The sequence below is a fragment of the Podarcis gaigeae genome, assembly GCF_964106915.1.
Source record: "Podarcis gaigeae genome assembly, chromosome: 15".
NCBI classification, from domain to species: domain Eukaryota; kingdom Metazoa; phylum Chordata; class Lepidosauria; order Squamata; family Lacertidae; genus Podarcis; species Podarcis gaigeae.
The window spans coordinates 13,209,779-13,222,894 of NC_139692.1; the positions used below are offsets into that span (position 1 = coordinate 13,209,779).

General features: G+C 45.3%; 1 protein-coding gene across 1 annotated transcript in view; it reads left to right on the forward strand.

Annotated features, from left to right (window-relative positions):
* VSIG10L2 (V-set and immunoglobulin domain containing 10 like 2) overlaps positions 1-13,116 on the forward strand; it is a 66,369-nt gene that overhangs the window by 10,891 nt on the left and 42,362 nt on the right. Inside the window, exon 2 of the mRNA XM_083713502.1 lies at positions 3,582-3,654. The gene's annotated coding sequence lies outside the window, so the exon portion shown is untranslated. The remainder of the gene's footprint in view (positions 1-3,581; positions 3,655-13,116) is intronic.

Below are 13,116 nucleotides of genomic sequence, written 5' to 3' on the forward strand. Positions count from 1 at the left end.
ACTGGCCCCCCTGCCTTATGCCGAGGGCATGCAGGGTGGTAATAAACTGTTGCCATTCCACTCAGCCCCCTTAAACATCAAGCTCCCCTTCCTGTGATCCTGCAGCCTGTTCCCAAATGTTTCCTAGCTCAGTGCCTTAAAAATAGCTCTTACAGTGTTTCCACAGCTCCTGTCAAGCCAGCCTGGTTTGCAATTTCCGCTCACGTCCCCAGGCATCGTTATATAGAGTAATGGAATTGAGTTTGCTAGTCCACCATCCTTGGGGATCGCTCTATAACAAGCCAGACCTTGGAAGCGTCTCCAAAAAGCCTCCTCTGCTTCCACCCGGGTCTTCTTGCGTGGATGTAAATATATGTTCCTGTCCTTAGTTACTATGTCAGTTTTAAGAGCCTCTGACCCCTCTCCGAATCAATGTTTCCTGTGTTATCTGCACAAATCCTAATTCGTCATCCGCTGTCTCCAGAAACATGATCCCCATTTTGGACAAATTGCTGCCGTCCCTGTCAGAGGAGCATGTGCAAAAGTCATTCTCTCATAACACTGCTGCCTCCTCTGACCCGGTTTGTGATTAAATGTAATCCATTCCCTTCTCCTCTCAGCAACAACACAGCTCCCACTGTGCTCTCCTGCCCTTGAACTGTTCAAGGAGTGGCTCAAAACATTAACAGTTCTGGGATCTTGGCCCCACACAATATATAATGTCCAAAAAGCATGGAGGCGAAGCTTGGAGCCAAGCGTGGTGCAGCTCCAGTGGCCGGCTCCTTCAACTCCTCCTCCTACTGCCACAGAGGGCCAGGAGGACCAAAGCAGCCTCCCATCAGTGGAGGCACCAGGAGGAGGCAGAAGAGGAGCCATCAGCCATTGAAGCTACGTGGCTGCAGCATTCGGCTTCACCCCTGGCTCCTCCCTATGTCCTGACAACATGCACGCAACATTGTCTCCCCTCCATCACCCTCGCAATCTGCCACCTTTGTCAATTCAACTCAAGTCAAGTAACCCTTATTGGCATCACATAAGAACATTCAGAATACATTCAGAATAGAAAGGCCAGCGTGATCTCGTCGCCACCCCAACGGCACAGTCACCCGCCAAAGGGCAGAAGAGGCAAGCAATCCGCCTCATCTCTGTGGGTTTCCCGCAAGGGCAGGGTCCTGTAGCATAAATCAAATAGAGGAACTTGGCTACTGTCTTGGTGAGCTCCTGGTCTCTCCCCTGTAATAAGAAGCGTATAACCTCTGTCTCTGGTTTCCATGTTGGAATGCATAGATGGTCTAGAAATTGTTGGTGGAGATCATCATACATTTTACATTTAAGGGCCCTGTGAGCTAGAGTTTCCACCAGGTGAGCATCGCATGGGCAGATCCTATCTCTTTCTGCCAAACCTGCAAACCTACCCCAAAGGAGGTTAGAAGGATTAGAATTGAACCTAGCCAGCGAAAAAGCCCTTCTTTCTTGCGGATTAAACAAAAATTGTAAATAATTAAGATTAAATTCCTGCGCCCAAGAGAGTTGAAAATAAAGAGGGGAGCATGTTTTTTCCACAGCTGAGATTAGTTCCTGGTGATCTATGTCCCAGAGTCTAGTTTTTAACATGGTCTTGGTGACTGGGAGCCACAGCACCCAGGAGATCCTCTGTAAGCCTGAGTTGCTGTATCTTTGTGCAAAACAGTTGTAGCCCTGGGGAAGGGAAGGAGTCAGACAGAACTTCGCTGAGTAAGGTATCCTTGAGGCGCCTTTGTTTGGGATTGACTCCCATGGGTGGCGATCTATTGCATCTGAATAAGCTATGGAAATGCAATGTTTCAATGCATATGGATGCATATTTCCCTTACACTTTTACATTCAAATAACAATGTCAGAAGAGATGGTTGGCAGGGGAAGTTAGCACCGTTGTGCTCATGTTGGCATCAGGCCAGTTATATGCAACTCTGCCCTTCCAGGCAGCAAGAATGTGGGGGAACATTAAAGAACAACTGACAAAGCAAAAAGAGGTGAGTGGCTGGTACAGTAGAAATCCACCAGGGGACACAGGTGGTGCTGTGATCTAAACCACTGAGCCTCCTGGGCTTGTGGATCGGAAGGTAGGCGGTTCGAATCCACGTGATGGGGTGAGCTCTCATTGCTCTGCCCTAGCTCCTGCCAACCTAGCAGTTTGAAAGCACACCAGCGCAAGTAGATAAATAGGTACCACTGCGGTGGGAAGGTAAACGGCATTTCCGTGTGCTCTGGCACTTATCATGGTGTTCCATTGCCCCAGAAGCGGTTTAGTCATGCTGACCACATGACCTGAAAAGCTGTCTGCAGACAAACGCCGGCTTGAAAGCGAGATGAGCGCCACAACCCCATAGTTGCCTTTGACTGGGCTTAACCGTCCAAGGGTCCTTTACCTTTTATAAATCCACCACTTATGAACTGTTACTGCATCAGGGTCATATTGCAGAATACATCCAGGAAAACACCAGCGTGGAGGGGTTCTTAGTGGTGAACAGTGAAACCAACACTAGCTGCTTGCTGGGGTTTCACATCTGCACCCAATGCCATACTTCAAGGGGCGGGGCCTGAGGGGGGCCCTCCAGTTCTCTGTGCCTGGCCTCAGGACTTTCCTCAGACCACGCCCCATCTCCCCTGGCCACACCCCTCACTGGCCCTGCTTCATAGAAGGCTTTTGTCTGGCTGGACAGTGTCTTTGAACTCTGACAATGCCTCTTCCTTGGCTGGATGGAGTGTGTTTAGAAACCAGCCTACTGTACAAAGGTACACATTTCATACCCTCCAACGTTTCTCTGCTGAAAATAGGGACTTCCTATTCCGTAGTAATGGTAGTAGTAGTAATTTGAATAAGAATACAAATTGTTTTATTTATACTGTGCTCATCTGACTGGGCTGCCCTAGCCACTCGGGACAGCTTCCAACATATATAGAAACATAATAAAACATTAAAAGATTTCCCTATACAGTGGTACCTCGGATTAAGAACTTAATTCGTTCTGGAGGTCTGTTCTTAACCTGAAACTGTTCTTAACCTGAGGTACCACATTAGCTAATGGGGCCTCCCGCTGCCGCCGTGACACAATTTCTGTTCTCATCCTGAAGCAAAGTTCTTAACCTGAGGTACTATTTCTGGGTTAGTGGAGTCTGTAACCTGAAGCGTCTGTAACCTGAGGTTCCACTGTACAGCACTGCCTTCAGATGTCTTCTAAAGTTTGTAGAGTTATTTATCTCCTTGGCTCAGGGGTCGCATAACTTCATACACTCCAACATTTCTTCGATGAAAATAGGGACGTCCTAAGGAAAAGTGGGACATTCCGGGATCAAATCGGACAACTTCTGTAAACCCTGGACTGTTCTTGGAAAATAGGGACACTTGGAGGATCTGACATTTGTGTTTATTACTCCTCTCATTTTTGCCTTTGGCCCTGCCCGCCTCTGGCCTGTGACCTTGGAAGACTCCCCAGAAGAGAATGTGGTGCTTGGACTGAAAAAAAGATTCCCAGACTCTCCTATGAGCCTTGCAGAAGTCAGCAAAGTCCACGGGGACAATGGTAATAAATTCACCTGTCACCTTCTCTGAAACATTTCAGGTTTCTTGAGATGGCCTTCACAAGATCAGGCATCTAGAGATTGGAGAGAAATTCATTCCGTATGCACTTAAAGGTGAGCCTAACTATTCCACACTTTCACAAACAGTGTGCTAACTTAAATGCAGCCCTCATTCAAAATTTGCACATCTTTGAATTTTGCAAGGCTGCTCGCCTGCCAAATAATGTGTTCAAAATGCATATGCTAAGGTAAGGTGGATACATAAAAACACACACATTGATGAAAATAGCATGCAGAAACGCATTATGTTTGGGGGAAATTATTTGCAAAAATGTGTATACAAAAAATTGCATACAAAAATTTGGACTGTTTGGAGAAATTTGTGCTAAAACGCTGATTAATTTTCATGAGGGCTTTTAAAAAAGTGGGGGGGGGGAGAGAAAATGCAAAGTATTGTGGAAATGTGGAGAACTGAATTAAAGATTGGAAAAGGAGGAACAAAAGAAACTAAAGTTAACAGATTTGCTCATCCCTCCTGCCCTCTTCGTCTTCTGAAGGAGGCTTGGTCTGAACCCAAAGGTCATGTACAACACAGTCAATAAGTGGCAACTGGGCTTTGAAAACATTTCAAGTGGGCTGGAGCACATGCATATTTCAGAAGAATAGGATCAAAAAGAGGAAGAGATGGGTTTACTGCAGGGGAGAAGATGAATACTTGCTTGTCCTCTTAAGAAGAAGAAAACCAGACTAGACATGCAGCAGTTGCATGCAATTAAACAATGATAGCACACCTCATTTTCTCTGTCAAATATCTGAAGGTACTGTTAGCACACTGAGTCTTGGCCCATGCTGGCAGGGCAAGTGTGCAAAGTTGCTTCTCCTGCATGCGATCTGTGGCTGCAGCGAGTCTGCCTGTCAATCCAGCACAACTCGTCGTCAGCATGAAATTCACTTAGGAGCAAACTGGAATAGCAGAATTCCCAGCTCCCAGCATGTGCTAAGTCAGCTTCCTGTTGGAAATCAGCTGTTTATAACATCTGCGGCAACACGTGGGATCTTAATGTGGAATAGTCCTCCTCTGTCCATTCAATTGATGAAAAGGCAGCTATTCTGTTGCAGTTCGAAAGCCTCTCTGGGACAGAAAGCCCAGAGAATCCTAAATTATCCTCTAAATCAGCACTTTTCAACTTCTTCAGACCTTTTACCCCAACCTGCAACATGAGACTTGCCTTTATTTATGTCTTCTTCTTCTTCTTAAACCATCCCTCCCCACCATATATGTTGCTTTCTCCTTTTCCCTTTTGCAAGCAAGAGCCAAAAAAAGCTGGTGATTCTGGTGTGACTCCACTGTAAGTCTGCTGCTCTAAATATGGTCAAACAACCTAGATCTAAGCAAGGACCAAATATTAGATTTGCTGTGTGTTATAAGAATACCAGAAGAGCCCTGAAGATTCAGGCCAAAAGCCTGTCTGGGCCAGCACTTTGTCTCATCAGATACCTCTAGGAAGCCCTTAAATAGAACTTGAGGCAATAGCACTTTTCCAGTTGGGCTCCCCAGAATCTGGTATTCAGAGGCATGCGCTGACTATCAAAGCTACACAAAAGGTCAGATTTACACAGAAGACTCATATGGAACCTTCCTTCCTTCCTTCCTTCCTTCCTTCCTTCCTTCCTTCCTTCCTTCCTTTTTCAATTTTATTTTGACAAAGTAATAATCATAAATAAATAAGAATAAAAATGTGCACCCCACCACCAAGACCATTCCATTGTAACTATCCAACCTCCCAAAATTTCAACACCTCCTGCGATGGTTTGACCCCTTTCCGTTTTAACAGTATAGATTCTACAAACACCCTCCATATCTCCTCAAAATCATTTCTCCTACGTATTCCCCGTCTTACCTTAATGGCACATGTTAATTTATCATTAATAGCTATATCCCACACCTCTTTATACCATTCTTCCATATTATATTTCGCTTGCCCCTTCTACTTTCTAGCTATAATAATTTGTGCAGCTGTCAATAAATTTGTGAGCAAGTCCTTCATAGCCTGCAAACCTTCCACTCCATTATAGATTGATAATAATGCTGTCTCTGGACTTTCGGCCAGCTTTAACCCAGCAATTTCTGTTAAACACCCTTTGCCAAAAAAATTGTACATATTTACACCCCCACCACATGTGAAGATAATTCCCTGTTTGCTGGCAGAACTGGCTTTCTTGAGAATGTAATGCTGTAGCAGTTGAGAATGTGTGTGTGTGGGAAATCCCATCATTGATTACTCTCATGTTCCCTACATGTAGAAAACTTGCACATCAGAAAGGCTAGGCTTGAACTCTCATATATTGTTCTTCTGTCGGCACCGAAAAAATAATAAGAGAGGGTTCAATTTTCCAGTCCTCCATTTTCATCCTCAAGTGGCATAGTCCCAGGAGTGTTGTACTGTTTACTTTCTTCTGATTATCTAAATATGATTGTTGGTCCAATTTCATGCTCAGTGCAAGAGAAGAGATAGCGTTCTTGTTAACTCACTCATGCACAAAAAAGCATGGGAATTTGCCTTATTGTGGAATCAGAGACTCTCACTACAAAATCAGATCGACTAGGATTGCAATCCTATACACACTTACCTAGGAGTAAGTCCCACTGAATGCAAAGGGACTCGCCTTTGAACAGGCATGCATAGGATCACACTGTGGCTACCTAGATTTTTTTAAAAAAATAATATATACAGTGATCTCCCACAGTCATGGATACCTGGAGGATGCAATGAACGGATGAGCTTGTCAGCACCTCTACATTTTCAGCCTTGGCATCTTACAGACAGTGGCACTGCAGTTAAATTACTGGCAGTCATCTATATTGCATGGTCTCGGGCTAGACGGAGACTGAGGGATGAAATATCAAACCCAGCAGAAGTCCAAAGGCTACACACAGCAGGCAGCAACACTGAAGGCTTATGTAGCTTGAGCCTGTTGCAATCTTGAGTCTGATTTAAAGAAGGGAAAAGAGAGTTTTTATTACATGGAGACCTATGGCCTTCCTGATTCATTTTGGCATAGCTGCTTTTTATTAACGATGGGCCCCTTCAGACCGGTGGTTTCTCCATCCCCCCAGGTTTATTGTGCAACGTGTCTTTGATAGAAGAAGTGTTTGGATTTGATATCCCGCTTTATCACTACCCTAAGGAGTCTCTAAGGGACGCAGGTGGCACTGTGGTCTAAACCAAAGAGCCTAGGGCTTGCCGACCAGAAGGTCGGTGGTTCGAATCCCCATGACAGGGTGAGCTCCCGTTGCTCGGTCCCTGCTCCTGCCAACCTAGCAGTTTGAAAGCACGTCAAAGTGCAGGTAGATAAATAAGTACCGCTTCGGTAGGAAGGTAAACAGCGTTTCCGTGCGCTGCTCTGGTTCGCCAGAAGCGGCTTAGTCATGCGGGCCACATGACCAGGAAGCTGTACGCTGGCTCCCTCAGCCAATAAAGCAAGATGAGCACCACAACCCCAGAGTCATCCACGACTGGACCTAATTGTCAGGGGTCCCTTTACCTTTAAGGAGTCTCAAAGTGGCTAACCATCTCCTTTCCCTTCCTCCCCCACAACAAACACTGTGTGAGGTGAGTGAGGCTGAGAGACTTCAGAGAAGTGTGACTGGCCCAAGGTCACCCAGCAGCTGCATGTGGAGGAGCGGGGACGTGAACCCGGTTACCCAGATTATGAGTCTACCGCTCTTAACCACTACGCCACACTGGCAATACAATACACAATGCACAAGTCTATTGGTGCTAGATTTATATTGGACTGTCCACACACCATTCTGTTTTATGAGTTGCTTCTGTGATGCTTCTCTTTTTAACACATTGCTATCTGGAAGGGCTCTCTTGTGCCACAGTGCAACAAAAGCAGGGCAAGCAAACAAAGCCTGGAATGTTTGTGGTATACAGGGTTTATAAGATTTCAGCAGGAAATTACAGGATAAGCACTGATTGGAACAGAAGCTTTGTGACCACCCCAAAACCTTTGCAGTTGTAGATGGTATTGAAAAGTGGATTGTATATGACTGTCCCAATACTGCCATGAGCAAAAGTAATCATGAATGCACAACAAAAAGGGTACCCTGAGAGACCCCATGAAAACTGTGGCCTACCAAAGAGTGCTGTTGTTGCCATCGATCTGCCTTGAGGGACAATGGAGTGCACCTCAGGGTGAAGTCAAAACACTGTATTAGCAGCACTGATGTGATCTCCCCATGGTGCAAGACTGGGCTCTATGGAGGCCCTGGGTTGCCCAGACAACAAGACCCCGCCCCTCCTGGCCTCCCTGATATGGTCCAAAGGAAAGCAGAGAATACGTTTGGCAGCAGCTTGGCTGCAGGAGTTGCTGGAAGGAGCTGTCAGGCTTCAGGGAATCGACTTCCTCTCCCCGTTGCAGTAGATAAGATCAAATGAAAGGAAGGTCTTACCAGTTAGAATCTTTAATAATCACAGTGAGAGAACAAAGAACACGTCTCCTCTAAATCAGTGTTCCCCAACCTTGGGCCTCCAGCTGTTTTTGGACTACAATTCCCATCATCCTTGACCACAGGTCTTGCTAGCGAGGGATGATGGGAGTTGTAGTCCAAAAACAGCTGGAGGCCCAAGGTTGGGGAACACTACTCTAAATGACCGTGCTCCCTATTAATCTATGTTACTCCTACATCTTGTAATCTGAGCTTCTGAGACTTTCTGAGCTCTTCTTGACCTTGGGGAGAGTGGAGGAATGCTGTCCAATGACTATGAATCTGTTAACTCTCCATCTCTCTCCGTCTTTCTTCTCCTAGCTGTTTCCCACCCAGTATTTCCCAGCTTCTGCTGTCTGAACTATGCCCCTCTGCAAACCACTATTCCAAATCTATACTGTCCTCCTGCTCCTGGGAAGATTCAGGATCCTGATCAGGAGCAGGGGGAGGGGAGGCTCCCACCATTCCTCCTCAGTGCAGCCCTCCTCAGCACGGTTCCTGACAAGAGGTATACAAGGCCTGCAAATGATTGCATTAAGAGTTTCTCTTCAGGAATACCTACTACTTTGGGGATTTGGAATGGCCACACTGATTTTATTACAGTGGTAGCTCTGGTTGCGAATGGGATCCGTTCCGGAGCCCCGTTCGCAACCTGAGCAGAACGCAACCCGCATCTGCGTTTCTGCAGGTCGCAACTCATCGCTTCTGCGCGTGAGGTCATCTTGAGCGTCTGTGCATGCGCAAGTGGCGAAACCCAGAAGTAACCCTTTCCAGTACTTCTGGGTCGCCGCAGGACGCAACCTGGAAACATTTAACCTGAAGCAAACGTAACAAGAGGTATGACTGTATAGGCAATGTTAGAAGTCATGTTCTAACAAAGGCATTGATCAAGTTCATTCTGCAGCAAATCACCCTCCCCCCAATGGTGGAGAAACACACATATATTACCCTTATAAGCTGATCATCACTGAGACTGCATGTTCCCTATGGAGAAACACCATGAGGCCCGCCTTTCTGTGTGTACCATTATTAAATCCATGTCAGCACGATCCCCACGATGGCATTCCCATTCCAAGTCAGAGCCTCGGACTCTAAACTAGAGCCACATGTTATTTTCACAAGGCAGCGTCCAGGTCTGTCTTCACACTTTCGCCCAGCTGTCCGAGGGAACCACATCAAAGCAGGCGAAGTGACGTGAGGGATACAAGAGCACCAAGGGCCCCTGAGCCAGCCAAGTCCTGCCCCCACCCCTAAAATGAGACATCAGCAGGGTTGGATTGCAGCGCTAAAGACAAGCAGGCAGATGAGTCACGAAAGCTGTGAGTACAGCTGAAATAAGTAAGGTCGTTTGCAGCCCTCTTCTGCTCGTAGAACACCCTGAGCAAGTATCAAAAGCAACATGGCACACTTGCAAAAGTACATGGAAAATAAGGAGACTGTCAGCTGAAAGCAGCAGTCTCAAGCATAGACACTGGGCAGCAACAAAACTAAACTGGAAATGTGCAGTCTTATAGGACCTGGCCTTCAGTGGTCAACATATGCACAGCAGAGCAAGTTGGCTTGCAGGGCATATGTGTTTCTCATTGTGGTGAGGATGCATTGTATTTCTATTTAAATTATAGCATATTAGTTTAGGCAAACTTTTTGTTGTTGCTGCTGCTGCATTTTCTCTTTCTTTGGGATATGTAAGTGACCTCCAAGTCATCAGTGATGCTTCTATAAAGTTCCCAGTTTGGGTGCTATTCTTTAGAGCAAGATGGGGGCAGACTTCAGGCCTGTCAGATCGACTTTCTTTTTACTATAACCCCAAGATCTACCATATACTTAGAATGAAAGAACAGGATGCATCTCAGCACATACAGAACCTAGGGGTGCCCCCAGTCTGTTGCTATTTTTAGAAGTAATTTGATCATATACCAGCAAATTCAGGATGCGCAGTTTACAGCAGCGGCAGACTTCAGGCTTTGAAATTTCAGTGGCGCTTCCTGTGATGCCAAAATTTTGCACCCCCTTCCACATCTCACATTCCATTGTTCAACATTGTTGTGGCACCCCCCTGCAGTGCCCTCTCACCTCGCACAGGCGAACCGGTCGTACTCCCCTAAATCTGCTTCCGTTGGGAGGTCTTGAGCAATAAAACTATTTCCCCCAAAGATCAGATGTTTTGTGAAAAGGGAGTAATAAAAAATTATTGGGAAATGATTTATAATGAAATGAAAAAAGATGTTTAAGACAACATTTGTATGCGACCACAGCTGCACGGATGTTACTGGCCCAGAGATGGAAAGAAGATAAAGTTCCTACCAAAGAAGAATGGCAGATCAAGTTGATGGACTATGCCGAAATGGCTAAAATGACCAGAAGAATCAGAAATCAGGAAGACCAAAATTTTAATAAGGAATGGGGAAAATTTATAACTTATCTTAAAGACTATTGTAAACAGTTAAAATTGTTAGTAGGATTGGAATATCACTTGTAGTTTAAGGTTGAATTCTGGACATAATGGAAGAGGTAAAGAATTTGGAGTATTATAAAAGATGTGGGATGAAATGATCAATAATAGGACCCACAAAGGGGAGGATGGAAGTCCAGGAGATTCCTTGGAGTCTTGTTTTTATGATTTATGTTTGATATATCTCTGTAAAATCTTAATTTGAAAAACCAAATAAATAAATATTTTTAAAAAGAAATTGTCTGCTCCTCTTTCATCCATTCCATTCCATTTCACCCATCCATTCAGCTTCGTTGTGCACCCACGAATTCCATTGTAGTTATACACTTGCTTTCACACATCATCTGACCTCCCCACAAACAAATTGGAATGAATGCTGAATAAAGAGAATGTATGGGAGTGACCTAGGAATTCATTTTCTATTGAAGAGCTGAACTGAGCTTCCCAAGTCTGCTGTTGATTCATTTTTTTCCTTTCCAGCAGCTGAATTCAAGTGAAAAATGTGGGGCTGTTATTGCAATTGCTGAACCACTAGGTGTTAGACACTCTTGCCATCAGAGCTGCACATCGCCCAGAGATCTTCCAGCAGATGCCCACCTGCCTTTGGCTCACCCCATCTGTATACTTTATGTATCTGCCTGGTTTGCTTTTGTGTTTCGGGAACGAAATGTTCATTCCAGGAAGAATAGAATATATCACTTGAATATTTTCTTACTCAGGATGACATTTATGCTGAATTTGATAGCAAACTGGTTTCCACCAAAAATAGCTTCTTTTAAACAAGAAGAAATAGCTCCGCTGTTTTTCTCCGTGCCCATTAATGGAATGAAGAAGTGAACTGTGTAAGACAACACCCTGATGATTGTGTGATTGAAGGCATTTATTTTGTTTTTTAAAAGAAATATCGCAACATTCTCTTTGGCAGACAGACTTCAAACAATTTCCTGCAGAAAAAGGCTGTGTACATGGACTGTTGAGCACTATGACCCAGTGATCATTGTCAGTCGGGAGTGAGAAAGGACCAACAGCCCCAGGGTTTCTCTCTGGAAGGTCAGCAATGTTAAGGCTCCCACTAGTTCTTGTTTTCAAAAATCCCTGTGCACTATGATAAGCTTCTCTGATCATGTGCAAAGTTCCTTTGGGATAATAACTTGCAAAAGTGCATCTGGCACCATGGGTGTGAATGGAGAAACAAACAAATGGGTAAAAGGCATTAGGACCCAAGAATTGCCTTCCTAGATCAGATATCAAAGGCTTGTCTAGTCCAGTATTCCACTTCCAACAGTGGACCAGCCAAATCCCTCTGGTAAGGCTGCCCTGGAGAGCAGATCTACCATAAGAAAATAGGAAGAGTCCTGCTGGTTCAGTCCAGATCCCCATCTAATCCAGCATTCTGTTCTTACAGTAGCCAACCAGATGCCTATGGGAAGTTTGCAAACAGGACCAGAGTTCAACAGTGCTCTCCCACTCGTGATTCCCAGCGCCTGAAATTCAGAGGAAGGGAGGACAGGTAGCCATTGTGGTTATTGGCCCCAATAGCCTTATCCTCTTCAAATGTGCCTGTTCCAAGTTGATGAGATATAATGGGCTGGAGGGTAGGTTTCAGCAGAACGTCAGGAGAAAACGTAGCGGACGTTTGACACTGGAACCAACCAATCACCCGGGGGGGGGGGTGGCCTCTCCCTCACTGGGGGTCTTCAGGCAGAGGCTCTAGCTGGGGAGTTCCTGCATCAAGCAGGGAGCTGTACTGCCTACAAGACTCCTTCCAACTCTATGATTCATGCACAAGACTGGTTCATCTGCCAAACCACAACTGTTGTATTTATGTTGGTCGACAACCCACCATATTAACCCAACCAACAATGAGAGGCAAGAGGCTATGTTTAGTACCAGCTGAAGCTTCTAAATCAGGGGTGGGGAAGCTCAGGCCTGGGGGCTGAGTGAGGCCTCTATATCTGGCCTCTGGGACTCTCCCCAAGCTAGAACCTCCTGAGTCATCTTCCTCACCACCTCTGCTTTGCGCTTTCTTTGAATGCTTTTGCCTGCCTGCAATGAGTTCTTGAACTGGAAAGTTGTCCAAAAGGGAACGTGGCTCTCAAACTGTAACAGGTTCTTCATCCCTGTTCAAAATAGTCATAACATGCAGCCAGATGGAGAGAAAGGCCAGCATTAGGTTGAAATCTGGTTTGGCTGTAATGGTGAGTCAAGGTAGAGGGGAAAGCACAACACTAGGAGAAGTTAATAAATTGAAATTGTTCAGCAGCCCCTCACCCTGGTGAGTGTTAGAGAAAAGAACATGCTGTTTGCTGATAAAGCAGCTCAATGCATCCTGCACTACTGAAAATCATAGCCATTTCTGGCTTCTTCTACAAAGGAAACCTCACCGGCTGCTTCAGCAGAGCAAACCATCACTCCTATTGTTTACACAAATTTTAAGGTGCACCCAGTAGAAGGAAGTATCTTGGAAAAACCTTTCCCAATAGTTCTTTTCATCTGCAAAATCCTTCCAACTCTGTAAATAGATAAACTTCTCACATGAATAAAGGAGGTCTAGGACAATGAATCCCAGAACTAAGGTATTTACCGTTTCAAAAGAATGGCCCAGACTGGCCAGGATAAGGCAATCATC